The sequence below is a fragment of the Anomaloglossus baeobatrachus genome, chromosome 10 (genome assembly GCF_048569485.1).
Source record: "Anomaloglossus baeobatrachus isolate aAnoBae1 chromosome 10, aAnoBae1.hap1, whole genome shotgun sequence".
Lineage (NCBI taxonomy): Eukaryota > Metazoa > Chordata > Amphibia > Anura > Aromobatidae > Anomaloglossus > Anomaloglossus baeobatrachus.
In genome coordinates this window covers 99041650-99069399 of record NC_134362.1, presented here as the reverse complement: position 1 = coordinate 99069399, position 27750 = coordinate 99041650, and the positions used below count along the sequence as shown (strand labels likewise).

Genomic DNA, 27750 nt, shown 5'->3' with positions numbered 1-27750 from the left:
ACGTCTGACCTCAGGTTGTGTGGAGGATTACAACCTGAGTGTCTATATTTCCTCTGCATCGCAATTTCTTTTACCTGCTGAGGTTATCATAGGTACAGAAACTGAGATCATATCTGTCCTTTAGTGGGGCAATATTATGTAATTGGCAGGAAACAAGGCAACCCCATTTTTGTACATGTTGCATCACATTCTGATTTCTGCCAGCAATGGCACAGTGAGACTAGAAGCATGTCCTGGTGTGAGGGACAGATGTCACAGCCAGCTCCACTATATTATACTGCGTGGGACTGAAGTGTTGATGAGGATACATTCACTGCAACAAAGTAGCAACTCTGCAAACATGAAGCAAGGAGCAGGATGAGAGTGCACATGGCAGGGGGTGGCAGAGGTGACCCCAGCTCCTCTCCTGCTCCCTGACCCAGTGGCAGCCCCTCTCACTGCACTCTCTGCTCTCTCCTCAGATCGAGGCTGCTCTCATTTTCCTCCCTGAGTCTCTCATTTCCACTCTAGAGCAGCCGGGGGACCCTCAGGGTCGAAGGTTTCACCCTGTCTGCTCCTTCTGACAGCACCTCCCGACCCCCAGCCGCCATGGAGGAGCTCCCAGCACAGCCCTGAATGCAGCCCAGGGACACAGGCAGCAAGGTAAAGAATCCTCATCCTCAGCCCACATTATAGCGAAGGGGATGTAAATCAGATAGAAACAACACACAAAGCCTGTGGGTTAGAGGTGCCTTGTCATTGCCAGCAGCAGGGCAGACAGGGGGCTGTGCCCCCACCCTCACATCACAGCAGAGGGCAGGGGGCAGAGCAGGGGGCACTCATTGGGCTTGTACTAGGTTGCAGGATTTTTCTTTGCTAATTAATTGGAGAGCGACATGATCTGCCCTCTCCCTCCCCCTCTTCCTTCCTTCTCTTTCTCATTCCCTCTCTCCCTTTCTGTCCCTCTTCTTTCAGGTGGAATACAGGGATCAGAAGGCATTACATGTATTTTGTAAGGTCTGGGGGGCATTGCAATGTCACATCAGGCCAAGGGAAGGGAGGAGGGGGGCACACATGGAATGATATTCCCAGGGAGATGTCTATTGTGATGGAGGAGGCTGGGCAGTCATATACAGACACATCCCCCCCCCCCCTCCTCCTGCATGCACAGGGCATGTATACTGTACTGTATGCCTGGACTGTTATAAGCTATAACAATCCTCATCTGAGGCCTTGGCGAAGGGAGGGATTTGTGTATAACAACAGAAACAAAATAAGTAAGTCACCCAAAGCAAGTCATAGAAATCCGTACCAAAAAAAGAAGAAAACCTTAATATTTATTATTTCTGTCCAGTTACCATACACACAAGTTTGATTGAAAAACCTGGAGGTGTTCGCAAGGGGTTAATAAGTCTTTGTAGCAACCACTTGACTATGCAGGGACAGGGTGGAAATACATCGCAGAGGCTTTGATCTTGTAAACCCTTGCATGATTTTATTTTTAACCCCATTTAGGCTGGAAGGTCGAATAGAAGTTTTAAAATCTTCTGGCTTCGTGGTGGGATTTTTTTTTTGGTTTTACAAAATATTTTGTTCAGTGATTTGAATAGTGATAATAAAATAGCGTATTTAATTTTATTTCAATGTGATTTGAGTATTTTTCACGGGTGTTTTTTTTTTATGATAAGGAGAAAAAAAATCAGATTTAACCATAAAATGTTTTTATTTGGAAATTTAATTTTTTTATAAAATAAATATTTTGCTTTACAGTATTTACCAATGCGTAATGTAGATAATTTACCAGACGGTTAAAAAATAGGAGACGAATGATTGTGGTACAGGTTAGAACTCATCTACTGCGGTGAAAATATATAATATGTATATAAAAAAGCCCCCTCCCTTCCCTGCTGCCTTTTAATAGCTTGCCCCCTAATAATCGCTCAACCTGTCATATCCCTGGTGCAGTGTAATAATATTAATATCCTTCATATCACCCCCTCCCCCCTTTTCATCTGTCATGTCCCAAGACTCTGTATTTCACTGTGCAGTTGTGAGCCAAGTGCATGCCCATGTCACAGCCTTTGGTCACTGATTGTAATCAATCAATCCCAGAATAAGGCAGAGGGGAGGGGGAGAGGGAGACAGGGAGTGTGTCAGCCAGAGAAAGAGAGGAGACACTGAGGCTCAGCCAGCAGGGAGATCTCTGGCTTTCTACAGGGAAGACCATCAGCGATCAGCATCCAGCCCAACATGGACTTTACTAGGTAGCGAGCAGCTGTATGAGCCTCACAGACTTTGCAAAACTCCTAAACCATTGCTGGCCAGGGGAGGTATAGATTCCAGTGGTTTAGACCATTTAAGAAAGTATCAGTTTGCATGTTGTTTTGTTTGCATGCTATGTACTAATAAAGCTAGAACAATACTCAAAGAGTTAAGTGTATGTTAATGGTCTCTAATATGTATTTATTCCGCTGCATTACGTATGTTGTATAATTTTACTATGTATTTTCCATAGGGGTGTTTTATTTGCACGCCATGTTTTTATGTTTGGTTTTGTTCTAAATGGGCGCATTAGTTGATGTAATTATGTGACTGTATGAGGTCTGGGTACTGCAAGGGGTGAGTTTTTGTGCACATGCAATATTTAACTGGTGTATACAGAGCACCTGCTTAGAGGGATGGAAAGACTGGCATAAACTGCAAACTATGAGTGCATGAGGGACATTGTTAGTAAGCGCCGTGTTGGGCAGCTTTGGAGAGTGGATTTAGGATGTGTAATGCCGGTTTACTTTGCAGATGTATTATATTGGTTCATTTCTTGGATGGTTGAATTGCAGCGTGGAAGGCTAAATTCCTGCCAATTATATGCAGCTAGTGTTTCCCAGATCCACAATTAAAGTACGATACATATGATGTGGCGCGTTCCACTACTGCAGAAATTGCTTCATGGACTTTCCAAATGCTTAGAAATTAATAACAGTTTGATTAAAACCCACAGTTATTGCATTGGGACGACCCCCTCCTTTCCCATACCGTTTCATGGCATTATGCGTTTCGGCAGCTGGGACAGGTGCTGTAATAAAGTCCTCTTTACACTGATGTGAAAATGCCTTTATGTTCTTATGATTTTTAATTAGTGTGTGTATATATACTATTAATGTATATATTTTACTTCCCAGTATACATAATGTATATGAATTGTCTTAGTTAGTGTAGTTGAGTATGTAAGGACAGGTGTCTTGTGAGTCGGTGTCAGTTTCATCTCATGCGTGATCCTTCAATAGTCAAACATTAGAAGAAACCACTTAAATGTTTTCTTGTCTGTGTTGCAGACTACATTGCGCATACATAGTGATTATGTATGTGGTACTGTAGAGAATAAATTGTCAATGCTTCTATATATTCAGTGTTATCTTTATATGAATGAAGTTGTAATTCAGCAGTTATTGTGAGGTTTCATACTTTTTGCTTGTTAAAAGTACTATGGAAAACCACAGATTTTGGCAAATTACAAAACTGCCTCTATTTTGCTACATATATAGAAAAGTATTAGATATATGTAAATCAAGAGCTATGGCAAGCACACACAACACGTTATACAATTAGCTCTATCTGTAGAGCATTGATATAAAATGCATGTAAACCTATAAAATGCACATTTAGATTCTAGCTCACGAGGTTAAAACTTGAGTATTGATGGATTATTAAAAATTTCATGTGTTTAGACATTTTGTAGTTCTTTGGATAAAGATAAGAGAATTGGCTCTAAGACCTTATTCACACAGCTGTATGTCAAACAGCCATGGACGGTCCGTTTTCACAGATCCAAACGTTTTATAAGAGTTTGGTGTGCAATTCGAACCGAGCTAGGACAAGTGTGTTAGGTCGCAAAAAAATCAACGATCACCCCACAAAGAAAAGAGCCATAGACTAATATTGTGTGTGCTGTCCAATATGTGATATTTAGATACAAAATAGACAGTTTCATCCATCCATAGATAGGTTATTCAGTTATGTATAGATTTACCTCCAATCTATTAGTTTGCTGAATATATTGACAAATATTAGCTGAACTTTTCAACTAATGATAAGTTTCCAAGTAGGGAAAATGCATCAGATAATATCCTTATGAAACATCTGCTACATTTCATAGTAAATGACATTTTTAAGAAATCCCAAAATATGTACAGTGTAAGTGTCCAAGTGTTGCAGATATGAGACTCTTAGCATGTCCCTTTGTGCCGCGGGTGTTGGCGTGAAATTTGAGGGTGATATATTAGGCTCCACTACGCTTTTTATTTTGCAGGGATAGTTGCTATGATTAATAGTGGCAGAAATCAGAGCTACTGAGGCAAAATTCCCATAACTTTTTCAATAATAAGTAAATTCCATGCAGTCCCATGTAAAACAAACCCATCCTGATATTACAATGGGGCTTGTGAGGTGAGTGAACATCTGAGGCCTGGTGCTAAACTTTTGTGCTGAGTTTGTGCCCTGTGATATGAGGATGTGGATATAAAATGTAGAGTTTTGTGCTCTTCATAGCTATTACGAGGCTGATCCGCTTCCATACTTCACTCGGTAACATCTGCCTGCTTGAGTCGGATTCTTATAGGAGCGTTGCATTTTGTATATTTTTCATAGGTATTTACCTCAGAGGATGGAATAATTGTGTCATTTCGCACCGCGGCAAGAATCTAGTTGTAAATGAGAAGAGCTGTGAGTCAGGCTGCCGAAGAAAGCAGGTGTTGTCTCTTAGAAAATGGCCATTGAGAGGAAAATTAAGAAAAGCAGCTGCTAATGGGACATATTTTGGGGGGTTTGATAGCGTTTTTATTTTTCATCTGTACTAGGACAATCCCTTGTCACATACATTTTGGGGAAGCATAATAGTGGATTTATGTTTGGTTATAAAACTCCCCAAAAAACTACTGCCATGCGACTCAGATCTAACATCGCTGTAGGACTGCAAGAAGTTCATAGAGAGAAGGTTTAATAATCCTCAAATTTAGTGTGATTTCTATTTTAAAGATACACATCCATTATTGGATGAAATTTAGATCGTCGGTATCCTAGAAGACATTATCCGTGGTGCAGATGTAGCAGAACTGAGTTTATTTAGCCTGTATACCTAAGCGCATTACAGTGGTTGGCACTATACTTCCTTCAGAGCTGCTGTCTTAAGTCTAAGTTAAGTCTAAGTACATCATCTGTATAGTTTGTATATTTTCATAGTATTTGTGTGGGATTCCGCCGAGTAATTCCTCATACACTCAAAAAAGATTCTGAATAATTTCTTACTTTGATTGTGAGTCTTGTGAATGATGAAAAGCCGAGTACAGCGCTGCAGGATATGTTAGTGCTATATAGTAGAATATTTGTGGGGTTACATAGGACTACAAGTAAAAGGAGTGCATGGATTCGCTGAAAGAGTTAAACTTGCAGTATCTATATAATCAATCAGCCCTATCCTCTATATAAGCTATATTTTATATTATGACCTGTTCAATGCTGCTAATTACTGCTCGTATGTGTCATTTAGACCCAATCTTCCTGTTCATATTAATCAATTATTTTATTTATTTATTTTTTTTAAATGACCGTTTTCAATTTTATTTTTCAAATAGTTTTTGGAATAGGATATTGTCACGTGCGACTCATTAAAATGGATCTGTGAAGTGCCTGTGTAACCATTATGGATTTTAGCCCATTAAATAAATAACATGACTATATCACATATAGTTATAATCACCAGTAACGAAGACATGGAAGGTAAATCCAAGCATTATTAAAGCGAGGTAATGCTGCAAATGTAAGCGCTGGACCCTGTGCAGATGGCAGGGTTTTAGATTTAATTTGTAGCCCAAATTCTGCACCAATTTAAAAATAAATTAAAAAGTGTAATGAGAAAAAGAGCACAAACTGCGCCCCTGAATACCTCCAATTTGACACGTCTGTACTCAGATTTTTCACAGCTTCTGTGAGAAAAATAATTGGGGCATATTCCAATGTACTGCAGTATATGCTATACAATGTGGCGATGGTAGCATATGGCAGCCATACACTACCAATACAAGCCGCAGCAGCCCTAGATATAGTATATGCTTATATTACCAGGACCAGTCACATGCCAGGATATCAAGTGATTCTATATGAGAGACCAGCACCCCTACTAACATACATATGCGGCCGTGTCTTCCCATATCTTATTTTGTCTAATCATCCTGTATCATTTTCAATATATATTATATTTGAAGGTAATGATCTGCTGACATGTCAGACACAGAGGGGTTAAAGGGCCGTCCGCGTTGAGCACCACAAGAAATTAGTAATCAAAGGACTATTGTGCAGACAGGCATGTGATTGAATCCTCGCTCAATGCTGTGTGGCCTCTTTTCTGCTTTCTGCTGTATCGTATAGGCCTCCGATTAAAAGAATAAAACATATATTACATTTTAAGAATAGCTGAATATAACATTTTACAATATCTCAACTAGAGCGAGGCAAAAGTGAAAGAGGTTGCCTATGGCAACTATCATTTTTTAGAGGCCCTTTGGAAAATGAAAGCAACAGTATGATTGGTTGGTATTAGTAACTGCTGTCTGATATTGAGTTGTTTTTTTTTGTTTTTTCTTTTTGTTATAAACGAGACAGAAGTTTTATAGGATGCTACCGCATGGCTCTGTGCACCTCAGAGCAGGCCTTACTGTGCAGTATGGCTCTAATAGAAAATGGCTGCCAGCTCACTTAGAATATCGACATGCCTTTTCAGGTTACAGTAGTGCGTGTTAGGCCCAGTGCCCACGCTGTGTAGTTTTGATACTTATTTTCAGAAATCTACAGCAAAATCTGCATATCCATTGTGAAGCCAGTAAAGTCTGAGAATTCAGAAGTGCTGTGCCCACGTTGCTTATTTTTCCTTTGCGTATTTGGTGCAGGAAAAAAAGAAATCTGCACCAAATATGCAAGGGAAAATTACTCAACATGGGCACAGCACGTCTGAATTCTCATAGACTTTGCTAGCTTCACAATGGACATGCAGATTTCTGAAAATATGCGTCAAAATTTACAGCGTGGGCGCAGGGCCTTAGGGCTCATGTGCTCGGGAGCTGAGCCCGTCTGGCAGTGCACAGACGCAGTAAGGCCACGTTGAGTATTTGGTCAGTTCTTTACCTCAGTATTTATAAGACTAAACCAGGAGAGGAACAATCAGAGAAAAAGTAGACACAGAGCATCACTGCTACATTCATCACCCCCTCCTGGATTTGCCTACAAATACTGAGGTGAAAAACCACACCAAATACTCACTGTTTGCACATGGCCTAATACTCATAAATGTGGAACTGTACGGCATCTGTAATCTGATATTCTGGCTCTGTTGGTCACCATATGTATGGAGGTATTCTCACCTAGAAGGAGTAACGGAATGTGCCACAATCAGAGGTAGAGACCCTATGTACCTCAGTGGCAGCCATATTCATACGGCTTTGTACATGACTGAGCCACAACACAGCTCTAAGGCCACGTGCACACATTCAGTATTTTACCTCAGTATTTGAAGCCAAAACCAGGAGTGGAACAATCAGAGGGAAAGTATAATAGAAACCCACTCCTGGTTTTGGCTTACAAATACCGAGGTAAAATGCTGAGTGTATGAACATAGCCTAATGGTAAAAAAAACTGCGCACACTGCAGATTTGGTGCAGAAATTTTCTGCATTTAAGGCTGCTTTCACACATCAGTTGTTTTTTTTTTTTTTTGTTTTTTTTTTTGCATCAGGCACAATCCAGCTCAGAAACCTATGCGGCGAAAAAAACGGATCCGTTGCATAAGTTTTTCCATGCGGTCCGTCCGTTTTTTGACGGATGCGGCTTGATACTGAGCATGCGCAGTTCATAAAAACGCATCCAGTGGCCGGATGCGTTTTTTGCCACAGGACGCCGAATCCGGCGTCCATAGGCTTGCATTGAAAATCGCGCCGGATCCGGCGCGATGCGGTCTTTTTGCTGCACAAGAAAACGTGCCAGGCAACAATCCATCCGGCCGCCGCATGGGCTAAATATGCCACATCCGGCAAAAAAAGGACGCAAGGCCATGCGGCACAATACGGCGCTAATGCAAGTCTATGCAGAAAAAACGCAACCGACGGCAAAAAAAGTTACGTTTTTTCTGCAAAGCGCCGTATTGTGCCGCTCAGCCAATGGGTGGAAGGGCTAAAAAAAAAAAAAAAAGCAAGAAAAAAACGCACCAACAATTGATGCTGCATTTTATTTTCTGCACCAAATGTGCAAGAAAAAAAAAAGCAATGTGCGCATGACACTTCAGAATTCTGATCGACTTTGCTGGCATAAAGATAGACATGCAGATTTGTACCAAAACTCCACCAAAAACGCACCGTGCACTCTAGGCCTAAAACTCCTATATCCAGCATCAGTGGGGGTGGACTCTGCTGAATTTCCTAACTAATTATGATCCTTTTTTCTAATATTTTTAAATCCTACACATTGATCCTTCAGGAAAAGAATCCGCCTGTGATTGTGGCATTGTGCGCGGTCGTCTGTGTCCTCATTTAACCCCTGTATAGGATCTTTATGATTTAACCAGTTCCTATTTGTTTCCAGGCTGCAGCCCTGGCTGGCTCTCTTAGCATGCCCCACGTATAATGAGCGTTTGTCGCTTGCCTTTATCTGCCCTGGTTAATGTGTCCACTGCCCGGTGTTGTGTAGCATATGGACTGCCATATCACTCAGGTCGTAAAATAATAAAGTAACTGACCAGTGTTTTACCATCTGGCCTAAAATGGACAGTTGTTGTAGATTAACCATTAGACCAAGTGACTGCCACACTCCAGCTTGATAAATTTCCTCATTAAATGTTTTAAGTGTCAGTTTAATATTAATGAGGTAATAGGAATAAGGAGAAAAAAATGCATTTGCAAGTTTTCAACACAGAGGTCTCTTCATCGGGCAGGATAGTTAAAGTTAACAAATGTGTCATTTCAATACTATTGTAATCCTGTGTGTTCTAAAATAAAATGTATGTAATACCACATTTACTTTTTTTTTTTTTTTGCTTCAGATCATAATGTTTAAGAGATTAGTTTGATACCCGTGGACTAGAATATTCACATGCTGGAAAATACAGAGCCTTAATATTTATAAATATTTAGAAAACCATGTATCCTTTCCTTAACACTTCACACAAATACTTGTTACTTAGTATTGGCATGTCACATAAAATCCCAATAGAATACATTTGTTTGTGGATGTAAAATGAAAAAAATGTGGAAAAGTTCATGGAGCATGAATACTTTTTCAAGGCACTGTATCTACTGTAGTCTTGTTCTCAGTGGATAGTCTTGTGTCCAAACCACGTAATACTGTGAGATACAGTATGTACACATATATGATCAGCTGCATAGATGTATGATATCTAAACACCGCCATCAAAGTAGTGCACGTCTGCCATTTACATACAGTGCCATTAATGCCCTTACTATGACAGTGTAGCCATTCTGATCACACAACAGCCGTTCTCAGACTGGTGGTCAACTAGAAATTTGTATATCTTGTCTGACTATTTTGGAGTTGTGATTTGGCTTTAAGAAAACAGTGAGGTGCAGAGATATTGCTTGCCCACTAGTGGACATCCAGTTTTTAACTGTTTAAGTGCTCCACATACCATTAAAAAAAACCTTCTTACCACTGGACTGGTGGCGCTCCTGCACTGTCTCATCTGTATTTCCCGTTTCTCGCATGACTTTGCTGATCAGCTGTAGCCGTCATACTTCTGTCAGGCAGAGCTCCTGTATTAACGTAACTGAGTACACAACTGTTAATGCTGCAGCCAATCAACGGCTGCTGATTGGCTGGATGATCCTGTAGCAAAGTCAATGGGAAAACGGCCAAGGGGACAGCTCACCAGGATTTTCTGCAGGCCCCACCAATGCACAGACGTGGCTGGCTAACTCGTATAGACAAAGAAAAAAACGATGAAGTTCAGCACCAGGTTCTTGTAAAAATATTTCTTATTCTTTATTCAAAAAATCAAAAGTGTAAAGATTAGAGATGAGTCACCCCCCCCCCCCCCCTAGAGTTCGAGTTCGGTTCGTCGAACCTCATTGAAAACAATAGGAGGCAATCACAAACACCTAAAAACACCCTCAAAGGTGTCCAAAATGTGCCAAACAACTCCCAAGACAACACAAACACATGGGAAAGGGACAAGGACAAATACCCATGTGAAAACTAAACAGCTGGATGAGGAAAAACAGGAGGAGACACAGATATAGGCTTGGCATGCCCTTCTAAAGTCATGTAAAACACAGCATGGGGACTCCAAGCAGACTCTCCCTCTTTTCCAAAAATTTGGCCCCACAGACACCCCTTCAGTGGCAGTACTTGTGCCCCAGTTGCAAACTGTATGTGTTTGATTTGCATCAAGCACATTCCAAAATACGCCAGCCTTAACTGTCCCCAGGATGACAGCGGGATAGGTAGCAAAGTCTTTGCTGAACCATGACCTGTTCATCTTGGCTCATTTTTAAAAACACAGCAAGGGTTACTCCAAGCGGAGTCTCCCTTTTTTCCAAAAATTGGGCCACACAGACAACCCTTCAGTGGCAGCACTTGTGCCCCTGTTCCAAACTTGATAGGTAGATTTGCATCAAGCACATTCCAAATCCAAAAGCATTTACTCTCCCCAGGATGACACAGGGGTAGTAAAGTCCTTGCGGATCCATGACTTGTTCATTTTGATGAACGTTAGTCTGTCCACATTGTCACTGGACAGACGCGTGCGCTTATCTGTCAGCACACACCCAGCAGCACTGAAGACACGTTCTGAGACACCGCTGGCATCTGGACACGACAATATCTCCAAGGCGTAAGTGGCGAGCTCAGGCCATTTTTCAAGATTTGAAGCCCAAAATGAGCAAGGCTCCAGTTGCAAAGTCATGGCATCGATGTTCATTTGGAGATACTCCTGTATCATCCTCTCCAGCCGTTGACTGTGTCAGACTTCTTGTCTCTGTTGGCCTTGCAAAGGATGGTCTAAATTAATTATGAAACGATTCAATAAAATTGCTGTTACCAGCACCAGATACGGTGCTGCTGGTACGGTTAGACTTTTGATGACGAGACTGTCCCATGTTTGTCAAGTTACAACTGGGAGATTCACTCCGTGCACCACTGGGGTTTGGTGGAAAAGCCGAGCTAAGATTGCAGCTTCTGCTGATACTCCTGCATACGTGCGTCCCTTTCTATGGCTGGAATTATTTCACAAAATTTGGACTTGTACCGGGGATCTAATAGTGTGGCAACCCAGTAGTCATCATCACTTCTAATTTTGACAATCTGAGGGTCATGTAGGTAGTGCAGCAAGAGGCGCTCATGTGTCTTGCGCATCTATGCGGACCAAGTCCTTGCTGTCTTTGTGGCATAGAGGTGCTAACCGTTCTTTCTTCCTCTGACATCTCCCCCCAACCTCTTTCAACAGAAATGCGACTAAGGTCTCCCTCATCTGCTGAGTCTTCCATGGACAGTTCGTCCTCCATTTCTTCATGTTCTCCTGCACCTTCCTCAACATTTTGCCTGCTACCATGCGCCCTTGTTAATCCCTCTCCCCCCACCATCCCATGCCTGCCGCCTTGGTGATGAACGTCTGGACCCTGGTAATGTTATTATCCCTTGCGCATATGAATCCTCATGTACTTCCTCCCCTTCCTGTTGAACCACCCCCTGACTCCGAATAGTGTTTAGCATGTGCTCCAGCATGAAAATGACTGGAATTGTCATGCTGATAATGGCATTGTCAGTGCTAAACATATTCGTCGCCATGTCGAAACTGTGCAGAAGAGTGCATAGGTCCTTTATCTGAGACCACTCCATCAGGGCGATCTGCCACACCTCTGCATCTCGTTGGCCCAGGCTATACCTCATGACGTATTGCACCAGTGCTTGGCGGTGCTGCCACAGTCACTGTAACATGTGGAGAGTCGAATTCCAGCGTGTCGGCACATCGCATTTCAGGCGATGAACCGGCAGGCTGAAAGACTTCTGGAGCGATGCAAGTCTCTAAGCTGCGGCGGTTGAATGGCGGAAATGAGCAGACAGTTTTCGTGCCCTGTGCAGAAGGCCATCTAGGCCGGGATAGTGTGTTAAAAATTGCTGGACAACAAGGTTCAACACGTGAGCCATACAAGGCACGTGTGTCACCTTACCCAGGCGAAGGGCCGCACCCAGGTTTTCAGCATTGTCGCACACAGCCTTACCTGGCTGCAGGTTAAGTGGAGACAACCATTTATTAAACTCAGTCTCCAGAGCTGCCCACAACTCAGCCGCTGTGGGACTCTTATTTCCAAGACATTTCAAGCTAAAGACCGCCTGATGCCGTTGCGCTCTGCTGCCAGCATACTAAGGAGGTGTGCGTGATTCCTTCTGCACAGTTACAACGCTGGTGGCCTGACCAGGCAGGCTTGGGGTGGAGGTGGAGGACCCAGACGAGGTTGAGGAGGCAGAAGCGTTGGAGGAACTTGTACATACAGAGGATTGACGCACAAGTCGTGGGGACGGCAAGACTTGTTCAGCAGACCCTTCTCCATCTATCACCATAGTTACCCAGTGCCCAGTCTTCGACATGTAACCCCCTTGTCCATGCTTACTGGTCCAAGTATCGGTGGTGAAATGCACCCGTTCACACACAGAGTTTCTCAAGGAAGCGGTGATGTTGTGTGTGACATGCTGGTGTAGCGCAGGCACACCTTTCTTGGAGAAGTAGTGGTGACTGGGCATCTGGTACTGGGGCACTGCGACGGACATAAGGTCTCAAATCCTGTGTTTCCACCAGGCGGAAAGGCAGCATTTTGGTAGCCAAGAACTTACAGAGGGATAAAGTCAACCTCTTAGCGTTGTCATGGGTCGGAGGAAATGGCCTTTTATTTGTCCACATCTGAGGGACAGAGATCTGGCTGCTGTGTGTTGATGGTGGTGAGTAGGGTGTCCCTGGAAAAATGCAGGTTTGTGAGGAAAGTGCAGGAGTAGACATGATGTTGCCTTCATCCAACGTTGTTGCTATCGATGTCTGAGAGAGCTGTACACACGCACTTGTTTCCCCTTCCAAACCAACTGACGACCTACCAAGCAAACTGCCTGTTGCGGTTACAATGGTGGAAGGTGTGCATGGAAAACCAGGTGTGACAGCTATCCCCACAGTAATAAAAGATGAAGAGCGTGCGGATGCACTGGAAGGGGCAGGCGGTGGTTGGGCCGCTACGCTAGGCCGCATTGCAGCACAGTGAGCTTCCCACTGGGAATTATGCTTGGTATTCATGTGACGAATCATGGAAAAATTTGTCAAACTGGTGAGCTTTTTGCCTCTACTTATAGATTTCCAACAAATTTTACAGATCACATGATTTGGGAGATCCTTTTCAAGGTCAAAAAAGGACCAGGCTAGGCAAGTCTTAGAGGACATGCGACCTGCAGAGCCACCCTGACTTGTGCTCAGAGGCAGAGTGGTGGCTGAGTATGCAGTTATAGACATGCTACCAGTACTCCGATTCTATCCAGGAAGGCGCAAGGTAACTTCGTTGTCAGTTGCATCCTCCTCCCTCCACCGCCTCTGTTGACCTACTCAAGTGTCTTACTGTGGGTTGACAGTAAGTGGGATCTAGGACCTAATCATCAAGCATTGTTTGCACTTCCCTCACCCTCAGACCTAGCCTCTTCCTGCCCTGACTGAATATTTAAGTTGTCATCCCAATCTGGTATCTGCTTCTCATCGTCATCAGTATGTTCCTCATTGTCTCCACCAACAGGTGTTACAGTTTGGGAATGAGGGTCTACATTATGCTCATAAACTTGGTCATCAGGGCCTGAATCTGAGTCACAAAGGTTCTGGGCATCACTGCAGACCATTTCCTGGTCTGTACTCACTGTAGCTTGGGAGCAGACCTCTGATTCACAGGCTATAGTGTGACTGAACAGCTCTGCAGACTCAGCCATCTCTGGTACACCATACTGTGCAGGGCGGGTGGAGACTTGAGAGCTGGGAGAAGGCAAGTGTGATTGGGATGACAACTCAGAGGACTGTTTTTTTTATCTGATAGTTGAGGTGGAGGAGAGGGCACTTGTTGGAGCACTTCAGATCCATTCAAGCATGTTCTTCTTCTTTTTTTTTTTTTTTGTGCATCATCTACCTTTTTGTTACAGTTGTTCGGGTCCGTAAAAAAGGAGCACATCGGATTGTCCACGGAAAGTAGTAAACATCTTACTTTTGCAGGAAGATGGCTTATCTTCAGCAGATGTTAATGTGGCTTTGCCACCTTCCCCACGGACAAACACTTTTTTTTTTTTTTTTTTTTTTTTTTCCAACACGCCTGTTCCCCTTTCCACTAGCATCTGTCCTTTTGCCACTCATTTTGTTAGCGACAAGATTAGTCACTTAAAATGTGGTAGCAAAAATTGAGAGGTGGTCTGGATTTCAGAGGTGGTCTAACTTTATTGACCGCTGAAGAACCAACACTGACTATCCCTGACAATGCAACTATGGCCCTAAAAATGGCAGCACTGTTTGCTATAAAAATAGCGTAGCAAAATGTGTGTTTAATGCAGAGGTGCTGGAAAATGCTTTGCACCGGTGGGACACAAAATTAGTATAGCAGCCACTGTTTTGATGCCACTTATGTCCAGCAGTGTTTGCTATAAAAATAGCGTAGCAAAATGTGCATCAGGGTGTAATGCAGAGGTGCTGGAAAATGCTTGGCACTGGTGAGACACAAAATTAGTATAGCAGCCAGTTTTTGAATGCCACTTATGTCCAGCACTGTTTGCTATAAAAATAGCGTGGCAAAAGTGAGCAGGTGGGTACAGTGGCCGGGTTCTCTGGGTCAGTGGACATGAAAGGAAGCCTCACTTTCTATCCCTCCTAATGGTGAAATGCAGCAAGGAATTCCCTGAGCTTAGGTACACAGACGCTGTTATCTGAAGCTGTATACAGCGTTTCCACGGACCTGACTGTCACCTATGGCTCTGAGCCCGAGAAAGTGAGCCCTGAAAAGGGCTGAAATAAACTTCTGTCCCTAATCTGTAGAGCACTGTGTGTATAGCGTACACAGCCGAAGCGGCACCAGGAGCTGCGTGAGTGGGGACTGTCGCCTACACGCAGAAAGCAGATAATGGCGCCGTGAGAGAAAATGCCCGTATACTATACTGCAAGGACATGTGACATGGACAGCCTATGACACATGCCCTTGCTTGTCTGGCAAAAAAGACCACTTAGCTGTGTGTGTGTCTGGGATTTGCTAACATGCTGGCCCGCCCCACTGCACGCGCGCTTGGGGGGGGGGGAAATGGCGATCGCCATTATCCCAGCAGCACTGATCTAAACGCGCTGCTCCCACACACTATACGCTGAAATTAGATAATAGTGTGAATCACAGAGTGACTCACACTATTACAGTGAAAAGCCAGCTAGTAACTAGCTAGCTTTATGCTGATCGAACCCTTCTTGAACGTAACTCGAGCTATCGAGCTTTTAGCAAAAAGCTTGCGTTCGCGTTCGATCCCGAGCCCCCCCAAAATCACTTGAACATGAAATTGGCGAACCTCGAACCTCGCTCAACTCTAGTAAAGATAAAATGTGACCCATGATGATATCTCTGCACATATGATTTTTTGATTAATTAGGGTGCGTGGACACAGTGTTTGCAGCGTCCTGGATGTAGCATGCTTTCGCTGCTTCCAAAACGCTGCGTTGTACAGTACAAGCATAGTGCATGGAATTTCTTGAAATCCCGTGCCCACTGTGCTTTTTTTTTTTTTTTTTTTTTTTTTTTTTTTTTTCCCCGCAGCAAACCCAGACCTGTGGTGCGGCTTTCCAGACTTGACCGCATGTCAATTGTTTGCTGCGGATTTGCATGCGTCCTCCGTAGAGAGAACACAAGCAAGAGACTGCACTGAACCTTGATCGTGGTTATGAGCAGCTGCGTTCTCCTGCAGTGGAGACTTGCGGCTCCACAGATCAGGACCCTCTGCGTCCAGGACGCAGTGAGTCCTGATCGTGGGCACATACACTAAGAAATATTTTTACAAGAATGAACCTGGTGCTGGACTTCATCCTTTTTTGGACTTCAAAGTTTTTTTGATGTCTCTTGGTTCTTCACGGTCCTGAGGAAGGGAGCGGTGCTCCTGAAACGCGTAGACCTATGCCAATAAAGATAAGTTAATCTTACGGTTCCAGAAGTGATCTGTGGCGCGGCATTATCACCTATCTCTATTATTCTCTGTTATCTGCCATTGGGTGGCTGCAGCCTGGATCTATACATTACATGCGATTAAAGGGGTTGTGACTTGCACAACTCGATCTGGTGAGTATTCACTCCCCCCTCCTCACCCCATATTATTGGGGTAATACCCTATCTGCGCTTCTTTTTCCACAGCTCTGTACAATGGCAACAGCATGGGGAAGACCCCTTGAAGCATTTATCACTCAAAAGTCACAGCTGTGAACAATTTTGTCCGAGTTTTACGCCATTTTTACGAACTCACCAGAAAACCTTCCAAAATGAATGTTCATGGCGGAAATGTTAAGGGCACATACACCAGCTCTATCTCACTATTGGGTATGTTACTTTTTGAGATTAATACATAAAAGATTTTACGTAAAACATTGTGTGGCACTCCGATGTCCAAAACGCACGTTTTGTGCTTTTTACTAGCGATGTCGGTCATTTTTTTTTTTCATTCTATCTCCCGTCGGTCGGTCTCGCTCTGTCTGTCTCTCTCTGTCTTGTCTGTCCCCCTCTCACAGTCTGTCGGTCAGTCTCCCCCCCCCCTCTCTCTCTTTCTTACCGTTCCCCGATCACTGCCGCGGCGCTGCACAGCTGTTCACTAAACTCCGTCGGCTTTTCCTCTTTTGAAAAAGCCGGCCGCTCATTAAACAATCTCATATTCCCTGCTTTCCTGCTTTTCGGCGCCTATGATTGGTTCCAGTGAGACACGCCCCCACACTGAGTGACAGGTGTCTCACTGCACCCAAACACAGCAGCCGGTGGGTGTGTGTATACTGTGCAGTGAAATAATTAATTAAAAAAACCGGTGTGCGGTCCCCCCAATTTTAATACCAGCCAGATAAAGCCATACGGCTGAAGGCTGGTATTCTCAGGATGGGGAGCTCCACATTATGGGGAGCTCCCCAGCCTAACAATATCAGTCAGCAGCCGCCCAGAATTGCCGCATACATTATATGCGACAGTTCTGGGTCTGTACCCGGCTCTTCCCGATTTACCCTAGTGCGTTGGCAAATCGGGGTAATAAAGAGTTAATGGCAGCCCATAGCTGCCACTAAATCCTAGATTAATCATGTCAGGCGTCTCCCCGAGATTCCTTCCATGATTAATCTGTAAATTACAGTTAAACACACACACCCGAAAAATCCTTTATTAGAAATAAAAAACAATAACAAAGTCCCTCATCACCAATTTATTAACCCCGACAAACCCTCCATGTCCGGCGTACTCCACAGTCCTCCAGCGTCGCATCCAGCTGTGCTGCATGAAGGTGACAGGAGCTGCAGAAGAAACCGCCGCTCCTGTCAGCTTCACACAGCAACTGAAGACAGCCGCGCGATCAGCTGAGCTGTCACTGAGGTTACCTGGATCCAGCGGTGGATGCAGCGGTGGCCGCGGGTAACCTCAGTGACAGCTCAGCTGATCGCGCTACTCACCGCCGCTCCGGTCAGCTCCACGCAGCAACTGAGGTGAGTATAGCGATCAGCTGAGCTGTCACTGAGGTTAATCGTGGCCACCGCTGGATCCAGCGGTGGCCGTGAGTTACCTGACTGACAGCAGCTGATCGTGCTACTCACCTCAGTTGCTGCGTGGAGTTGACGTGCGTGGCGGTTTCTTCTGCAGCTCCTGTCACCTTCATGCAGCACAGCTGGATGCAATGCTGGAGGACTGTGGATTACGCCGGACATGGAGGGCTTTGTCGGGGTTAATAAATTGGTGATGAGGGACTTTGTTATTGTTTTTTATTTCTAATAAAGGATTTTTCGGGTGTGTGTGTTTTTTAACTGTAATTTACAGATTAATCATGGAAGGAATCTCGGGGAGACGCCTGACATGATTAATCTAGGACTTATTGGCAGCTATGGGCTGCCATTAACTCCTTATTACCCTGATTTGCCAACGCACTAGGGTAAATCGGGAAGAGCCGGGTACAGTCCCAGAACTGTCGCATATAATGTAAGCGGCAATTCTGGGCGGCTGTTGACTGATATTGTTAGGCTGGGGGGCTCCCCATAACGTGGAGCTCCCCATCCTGAGAATACCAGCCTTCAGCCGTATGGCTTTATCTGGCTAGTATTAAAATTGGGGGGACCGCACGCTGTTTTTTTAATTTATTTATTTATTTTACTGCACAGTATATACACGCCCACCGGCTGCTGTGATTGGGTGCAGTGAGACACCTGTCACTCAGCGTGGGGGTGTTTCTCACTGCAACCAATCATAGGCGCCTGTGGGCGTGGAAAGCAGGGAATATGAGATGGCTGTGTGCAGAGCACATCACGCCCGCCGGTATAAAGGCTCGGTCACGCTGTGCAGGCCGGCCAATCACTGCAATTCCACAACTAACAGGACTGTGGCATTGCAGTGGTCTGCCAGCCAATCCCTGCATGAGAGCTGGCTCTCAAAAGAGCGCCAACATGCAGGGATGAAGACCACGAGTACAGCACGAGTATCTCGAAATTACTCGGTACCCGCCGAGTAGCCCGAGTACAGTGATACTCGTGCGAGTACCGAGTAGTAACAAGCATACTCGCTCATCACTAGTCCTAACATTAGACCAGCAGTGCTGTGTGAATAGCAGAGACATGGTGCTGGTTATAGTGTAGGACTTGAACTGTTAAAGGAACCAACCATCGGTATTTTCATATATAAAGTAAAACCAGTGCTATACTGGCTCTAGGATGCTGAATGTAAGCATAGCCTTTTGTTGAGAGATTGGATTTTTTATTTCAGAAATATATAAAGTTCCAGCAATGCTCTGCTATTTGATAGATGCAGCAGGGGCGGGAATATAGTGAGGAATTTTCTGCAACACTTACAAATGCTACTGCACACGCACCAGAAATAATTTCTGTGACGGTGACAGGGGGAGGAAGGCCAGGCAGACACAGGGGCGGGAATAGATGGCAAAACCTGATCCACATATTCCCTTCTTCTTCCACCTGTCAATCAAAGAGTAGTGTTTTGCTGTAACTTTACTTGCACATATTTCTGAAATAAAACATCCAATCTCTGAACAAAAGCTATGTTTAGAATCTGCATGATAGCGCCTGTATAGCACTGGATTTACTTTATATATGAAAATCCTGATGGTTGGTCCCCTTTTAAGATAAAAAGTAATGGCTGCCATATCTATAGTTTGATACAATGTTTCAGTACCCTGGCTGTTTTGCGTAGAGTATTGTGTGTACTGGCGGACACAGACAGAAAAGGGCCCCTCAGCAAGAATAATATATGGGCCTAGGATGAAGACCTATCATTGGTGCAGCCTGTGTAGTCATCCAAGAGGATGGGGGCCCATTTCTTCCTGCAAAGCAAGTGGAATTGTACTTTTTAATGAGCTTTAAGGCTGCAAATGGTCCATATATTGTTCTTGCACAGGGCCCCTTTTTTTTTTTTTTTTCTTTCTTTCTGTCTGGCAGTGTATGGGCCCTTTTTATCCGAAGAGCTCATAAAAATGCTTAATTTCTTCTGCTTTGGAGGTCGAAATGGGCCTTCTAAACTATTAGGCCACTGTGCACCAGTTGAATATCTGCCCCTGATTTTGGGTATATGTGTATATATCTATCGAAAAACTTCATATCATCTATATACGAAACCACGAGGCAGTGTACGTGCATAATCGATATTCTACCTTAAAATTCAGGCACTCCTGATTTGAAATTCATGGATCTTGACTAATTTGAACAATATACAATTTTGATTTCGACAAATAACCCCCAAAAAATACTAAATACCTTTTTATACATTGCAGAAGGATGACATGATCTCAGGCGTGACCACTTGCCATTAGTTCTGGTAGCCATCACATGTTCTAGCACAGCTAGTGAGGGGGGACATTCATATCCTAAGCAGGAAATGCAGGAGCCCTTTCAAAGTGATTTAGACTATTGAGAGGTTGTCAGGTCTCCCAGCTTAGCAACAGAAATGGGAAGACAAAAAAAGCTAAAATATTAGATGAATACTCCAGAAAGTAATGTGTTGTATAACTGTAGCACTGAAGAAGATGAGCATAGTGGTCTGGGAATAATACAGGGATTCAATCGATAAGGGGAGAGCAACTTAGGAGAGGTGCTAGCAAAAGCAGTGATTTATTGATCAGTGGTATGGCATAGTTCGCATCTCTCTTGCTGCATTTTTTCCCTTACCGCTGAAGCCTGTTTTTACTTTCCGGACAAGGCCAAAATAATTGCATATTTTTTTTCTTAATTCATAATGCACTAAAAAGCTGAAGCAAGATAGCACAATAATGTTTACAGAAAAAAATCTGAAATCTGTCACTTGGTTTGTTTGTCACATTTGGCTGTAATTGTGAGTGCTGCACATGTTAAAGTTTTTTTGCATGTTTTATTAGTCAAATTTAATTTCATACTCCTCACGTCAATACAGCGCACCCTTTTGCAGGGGCTGCCTTTTTTTGATCTTGTAACTGCCTAGTGTTTCTTTTATTGGGGGGAGGGAGTTACATTTTGCTGCAAAATAAAATGTAGACATTTAACTGTCTGTTTTCGCATAATTGATTTACTAATCCAATTTGACAACCAAGCATGCCACCACACCTATATTGTGCCCTGCAGTATAATTTTACTTTCTTAGGCCTGCGACACACATCCGTGCCGCCGGTACGTGTTTGCAATTTTTTGCACGTACCGGCGGCACGGAGACACGTTCAGCAATGCTACCCTATTGTAGCAGGCACACACATGTAAAACCACACGGAACGTGTGTCCGTGTGCGTTTTTCTACACGCTGACCTGTCAGTGTTTTCTCCGGCAGCACGGGTGTCACACGGCCCGCACCCGTACCACACGGGTGTAGTGCGGATGCGGTCCCGTGTGACACGCGCCGGAGAAAACACACGTGTCGGAGGAAAAAAAAAAAACCTTAACTCACCTTCTTCAGCCCTCCTGTCTCTGCCGCTACTGTCACTTTCTGCTGACCGCCGCTCATTATTCTCATTTAATATTCACTTCACTGCCTGGCAGCAGCAGCAGCGGGGAGTCGGGAGGGCTGGAGACCGAAGATCAGCACCACGGACAGCAGGAAGGACCACGTGAGTATGTAAATAACCTGTTCTCCGTATGTTATCACGGATAGCATGCGGAGAACATACGTGGCCCGCACGTACCAGAGACACGTACTTACCTGCACGCAGGGAAAATACGTGTCTCTCGGCACGTACGTGATTTTCACGTGAGTGTGTCGGAGGCCTTAATTTGTACCTTCCTGTCTGTCATTTCCTGTTGTGTGTGTTTTTGTTGTTTTTTTTTGTTTTGCAATGTCTATATAACTGCAGTTGAAAAGATTGTCAGTCAAGTTATTTATAGTGTTATATAAAATGTATGGTAAAAGAAATCTGGTAATGGATGATTAAAATAGAAAAATAATTTTATATACTGTATAATATATATTAGACTGCTCAAAAAAATAAAGGGAACACTTAAACAAGGATTTTTTTTGAGCAGTATAAAAAATTATCTCTCTCTCTCTCTCTCTCTCTCTATCTATATCTATCTCCTTGTTTAAGTGCTTTTTCTTTTTTTTTTTTTTTTTTTAAATATATATATGAATATATGGATGCAAAGGCATCATCACCACCACTGGCACTAGCCGCCCAGGCAGTAATACTACAAGACGCTGGCCACAATTGGCCTCATTTGCCTCCGGTAAGAAAATAGAGGGTGCTATGGAATATGGCAGTCAGTTTAAGCTTGTGTTCTGTACACAAGTCTACCTGATCACAAATGGCAAAGTTGGATAATTTTTGAACCACTTTTTTAAAATTTAAACAAAAAAAAATAAATCAGTGTCAATACACTGGAATCTTAAATAGGCCTTCGGTCACTATTGCATTACCATTCATTTTCTATGGCAAGGTTATTTTGACATTACGAAGGCATGTTTTGCATCATAGAGATTTAAAAGGGATCCTAGTAGGCCTCTGAGTGTTGTACTCAAATTGTACTGAGTATCTGTTTTTTTTGTTTTTTTTTGGAAATTTGACGAATCTGAATTTTAAAAGATTCGCTCATCCTTAGTAACAACCCTTTTGGGACTTAGGCTGTGTGCGCTCTGCACCACACCTAAAAGGTGCGCTGCAGAGCGCAGCTGAAAAGCTCCGTTCTGAAGCGCATGGTGCCGGCAGAGAACGTGCGCTCTGCATGCTGCCTCTCCCTATAGACAGCATGCAAACCGCACGGAAGAAGTGATGTGTCACTTCTTAGAACGCAGTGATTCGGGCAGCAGCCGAATCGCTGCGTTCTAATATGCCACGTGCGCACGGCCCCTGCACAATCTCCATAGACTGTGCAGGGGATGCAGGACGCATGCAGTTACGCTGCGGTGCAGAACGCAGCGTAACTGCATGTAATACACACACGTGCACACATAGCCTTATGATTGTGGCAATAGTAGTTGGCACACAGATTTCTTTTTTTTTTTCCTGGAGGTGGGAGCGGTAGGTTTTGAAATGCTCCACAGCTATGCTACTACAATAATTACCACATCAATGCGCATCACAAAGATGTTTTTTTCTTTTTTCTTTTCTTCTTTTCTTTTCTTTTTTCGTTTTCTTTTTCTAAACCTGTAGTATAATCTGGTCACCATCATAAATGGGAGAATGCTATGCTTTAGAGGTTAATTTCAGGCCATTGACAGATTGTAAAATTATTCTGTGCCAATAATTTAAAGGAAAAGATGAATTACTTCTTCCAAAAATGTGTTGAAGTGTCTTTGTTCAAAAGTGAACAGCAGCGATATTGGTGGCTTTGTATGGCTCGCATATGAAGGTGGCATTGTAGAGAGCGGTTTGTCATGACAACATACTTGCCTTCTCCCACATCCAATCAATCTAAGCTTATTTATTTTTTCAATGCAGGAAAACAATGGTAATTCTAATGCCATGCAGTGTGTACTGGCATTAATCATCAATATTCTCAAGGCTGTCAAAATTCTAACATTAGTATCTATTATAAAAATGTTTGTAGGTGTGCAATGAATATTTGGGAAGATTACATTGTACTATGGTGACCTCTCACAGATAATTATAGCTCCAAGTGACCTGTGATTGTGGAAGTCGTGTAGCTTCATACACTTTGTAAATTGAGGACTGTCTAGATAGGAAATTTTGTCTACAAAGGTGGTTGTCTGGCCATGCAATATTACGAATATAGCGAATGTTCTTATTCTTGTATGAATAATGTGGTTTGTTTGTGTTTTTTGTTTTTTTTTGTGAACTGACATCACACCTGACCGGTACTGATGAGCCTCACTTGAATATTCTAGCATGCCTCTTTCTGGATATAGATAAATATAAAATTATTACAGTGACTTGCGAAAGTATTTGGCCTTCTTGAATTTGTCAACCTTTTTCGACATTTCAGGCTTCAAACATAAAGATAAAAATGTTAATGTTATGGTAAAGAATCAACAACAAGTGGGACACAATTGTGAAGTTGAACGAAATTTATTGCTTATTTTAAACTATTTTTAAAAATAACTGAAAAGTGGGGCGTGCAGTATTATTCGTCCCCTTTACTTTCAGTGCAGCAAACTCACTCCAGAAATTCATTAAGGATCTCTGGATGATCCAATGTTGTCCTAAATGAGTGATGATAAATATAATCCACCTGTGTGTAATCTAGTCTCCGTATAAGTGTCGCGGGCGGCGGGGCGCTGCGCTCGCTAACGCTCGGGTCCGGCGCTGCTGCTGCTGCTCGGTGGCTCGAGCGGTGGGCCGGATCTGGGGACTCGAGCGGCGCTCCTCGCCCGTGAGTGAAAGGGGGTGGTTTGGTTTGGGGATTTTGTCCGTGACGCCCAAACTGTTGTGGTGAAGTTGGGACACCACCGCTGCTCTGGACGGGGATCCCGGGAGCGATGACGGGGAGAAGCCGAGATGTTTCTCTCCCCTCCGTGGGTAGAGTGTTCTGTGGGTCCCGGGGCCCGGTTATGATGACTGTAAGGTGGATGGCGGGGTTTGGTGAGGTGCAGGGTCGCGGGGGCAGCGCAGTGCCAGGCGGCACGGTAGTACTCACTCAGCCAATGATGCAGACGGAGTCTCTGATAAAACAAACGGCTAGATGGACGGGTCCCGCAGCCGGCTGCGATGGTCACTCCCGGTAGGTTGGCGGTGACTGTCTCTCCCTGCACCTGTAATGTGTCTTCGGCTCCGATGGCTTCCCACCGGTAACCCGCTCCCCAGCGGTGTATTTGCCAGAGGAGCCCCTTTTTTGCCTGCAGGCTCTGGCCCTGGGAACTCTAGCTGTGGCGGTAGCTGTATTTCCCTTCACGGTTGAGCGGTTGCCTTCAGTCGGGTCTTTGCTGCTGGGAAACCCCGGAGGTTCCCGTCGCTGATGGATTTGACCAGTTTAACGGCGACTCCAAGCCTGGTCAGGGTCCGTAGGCCCTGCTGAATGGTGCTGGCTTCTCTTCGCTCCCCGGTCTGGTACCGGTGGGCCACCACCCGTCCTCGGTCCTTACGGTTGTGCGTCAATCGGCCTCGCCTGCAGACGGTCACCACCGTCTGTCAACCTTGCTCTTAGGTGCCCGGGCCACGTACCCGGACACGGTCAGTCTGCTCCACTACCACTTCACTCCTCAACTACTCTCTAGCTCTCACCGTTCTTCACTGCCTTCTTCCTGCCTCCAGGACTGTGAACTCCTTAGTGGGTGGGGCCAACCGCCTTGCTCCACCCCACTTGGTGTGGACATGAGCCCCTGGAGGGAGGCAACAAGGATTTGTATGTGACTGATGTGCCTAACCGGGGTGTGGGGTGTGTTGTTGCAGTACCTGTGACGTCCTGGCTTGTCCAGGGCGCCACAAGTGTACCTGCTCTGTGATAGTCTGTGTTTTGTTTAAAGTGCAGATAATATCATGAAGACCAAGGAACACAACAGGCAGGTCCGTGATACTGTTGTGCAGAAGTTTAAAGCCAGATTTGGTTACAAATAGATTTCCACAACGTTAAACATCCAAAGGAGCACTGTGCAAGCGATCATATTGAAACGGAAGGAGTATCATACCACTGCAAATCTAACATGACCCGGCCGTCCCTCAAAAATTTCATCTCAGACAAGAAGAAGACTGATCAGAGATGCAGCCAAGAGGCCCATGATCACTCTGGATGAAGTGCAAAGATCTACAGCTGAGGTGGGAGAGCCTGTCCATAGGACAACAATCAGTCGTGCACTGCACAAATCTGGCCTTTATGGAAGAGTGGCAAGGAAAAAGCCATTTCTCAAAGATATCCATAAAAAGTTTGCCACAAGCCACCTGGGAGACACACCAAACATGTGGAAGATGGTACTCTGGTCAGATGAAACCAAAATCGAACTATTTGGGCTCAATGCCAAACAATATGTTTGGCGTAAAAGCAACACAGCTCATCACCCTGAACACACCATCCCCACTGTCAAACATGGTGGTTGCCGCATTATGGTTTGGGCCTGCTTTTCCTCAGCAGGGACAGGGAAGATGGTTAAAATTGATTGGAAGATGGATGGAGCCAAATACATGACCATGCTTGAAGAAAACCTGTTAGTCTGCAAAAGACCTGAGACTGGGTTGGAGATTTGTTTTCCAATAAGACAATGATCCCAAACATAAAGCAAAATCTACAATGGAATGGTTCACAAATAAACGTATACAGGTGTTAGAATGGCCAAGTCAAAGTCCAGACCTGAATCTAATCGAGAATCTGTGGAAAGAGCCGAAAACTGCTATTCACATACGCTCTCCATCCAACCTCACTCAGCTCCAGCTGTTTGCAAAGGAAGACTGGGCAAGAATTTCAGTCTCTCGATGTGCAAAACTGATAGAGACATACCCCAAGCGACTTGCAGCTGTAATCGCAGCAAAAAGTGGCGCTACAAAGTATTAACTTAAAGGGGCTGAATAATATTGCACGCCTCAATTTTCAGTTTATTATTTTGTATAAAAGTTTGAAATAAGCAACACATTTCATTCAACTTCACAATTTGTGTCCCACTTGTTGATTCTTCACCATAAAATGTAAAAGTTTTTATCTTTATGCTTGAAGCCCGAAATGCGGGAAAAGGATGAACAATTCAAGGGGGCCGAATACTTTCGCAAGGCTCTGTGTTTGTATATGTGTATAATATATATATATTAGTACAGACCAAAAGTTTGGACACACCTCATTCAAAGAGTTTTCTTTATTTTCATGACTCTGAAAATTGTTGATTCACATCGAGGGCATCAAAACTATGAATTAACACGTGGAATGAAATATTTAACAAAAAAGTGTGAAACAACTGAAAATATGGCCTATATTCTAGTTTCTTCAAAGTAGCCACCTTTTGCTTTGATTACTGCTTTGCACACTCTTGGCATTCTCTTGATGAGCTTCAAGAGGTAGTCACCAGAAATGTTTTTCACTTCACAGGTGTGCCCTGTCAGGTTTAATAAGTGGGATTTCTTGCCTTATAAATGTGCTTGGAACCATCAGTTGTGTTGTGCAGAAGTCTGGTAGATACACAGCTGATAGTCCTACTGAATAGACTGTTAGCTGATTTTTTTTCTTGCCATAATACTAATTCTAAGTAAAGAAAAACGAGTGGCCATCATTACTTTAATAAATGAAGGTCAGTCAGTCCGAAAAATTGGGAAAACTTTGAGAGTGTCCCCAAGTGCAGCGGCAAAAACCATCAAATGCTACAAAGAAACTGGCTCACTTGAGGACCGCCCCAGGAAAGGAAGACCAAGAGTCACCTCTGCTGCAGAGGATACGTTTATCTGAGTCACCAGCCTTAGAAATCGCAGGTTAACAGCAGCTCAGATTAGAGACCAGGTCAATGCCACACAGAGTTCTAGCAGCAGACACATCTCTAGAACAACTGTTAGGGTACGCTCACACGAGCGTATAACTCGCATGAGTATCGGACCGCATCACCCGGCGCGCCTAGCTTCTCTGCTGACAGGAGCGGCTCAGCTGCATGTATTTCTATGCGGCTGACATGCTCCTGTCCGGAGAGTGTGCGGCCGCACCGAGTGATGCGGTCCGATACTCATGCGAGTTATACGCTCGTGTGAGCGTACCCTTAAGTGGAGACTTTGTGTACCAGGCCTTCATGGTAAAATAGCTGCTAGGAAGCCACTGCTAAGGACAGGCAACAAGCAGAAGAGACTTGTTTGGCCTAAAGAACACAAGGAATGGACATTAGACCAGTGGAAATCTGTGCTTTGGTCTGAGGAGTCCAAATTTCAGCTCTTTGGATCCAACCACCGTGTCTTTCTGCAATGCAGAAAAGGTGAACGGATGGACTCAACATGCCTGGTTCCCACCATGAAGCATGGAGGAGGAAGTGTGATGTTGTGGGGGTGCTTTGCTGGTGACACTGTTTGGGATTTATTTAAAATTGAAGGCATACTGAACCAGCATGGCTACCACAGTATCTTGCAGCATCATGCTATTCCATCCGGTTTGCGTTTAGTTGGACCATCATTTATTTTTCAACAGGACAAT

General features: G+C 44.1%; 1 protein-coding gene across 3 annotated transcripts in view; it reads left to right on the top strand.

Annotated features, from left to right (window-relative positions):
- The first annotated feature begins 313 nt into the window (after window positions 1-313).
- The window catches only part of MPPED2 (metallophosphoesterase domain containing 2), a 442278-nt gene continuing 414841 nt past the window's right edge, over window positions 314-27750 (top strand). The window contains exon 1 of one of the 3 annotated variants that reach the window (XM_075326561.1): window positions 314-642. The gene's annotated coding sequence lies outside the window, so the exon portion shown is untranslated. Of the gene's footprint in view, window positions 643-2145; window positions 2310-27750 lie in introns of those variants that run through there. The other 2 variants (XM_075326562.1, XM_075326563.1) reach the window with 2 other exon arrangements.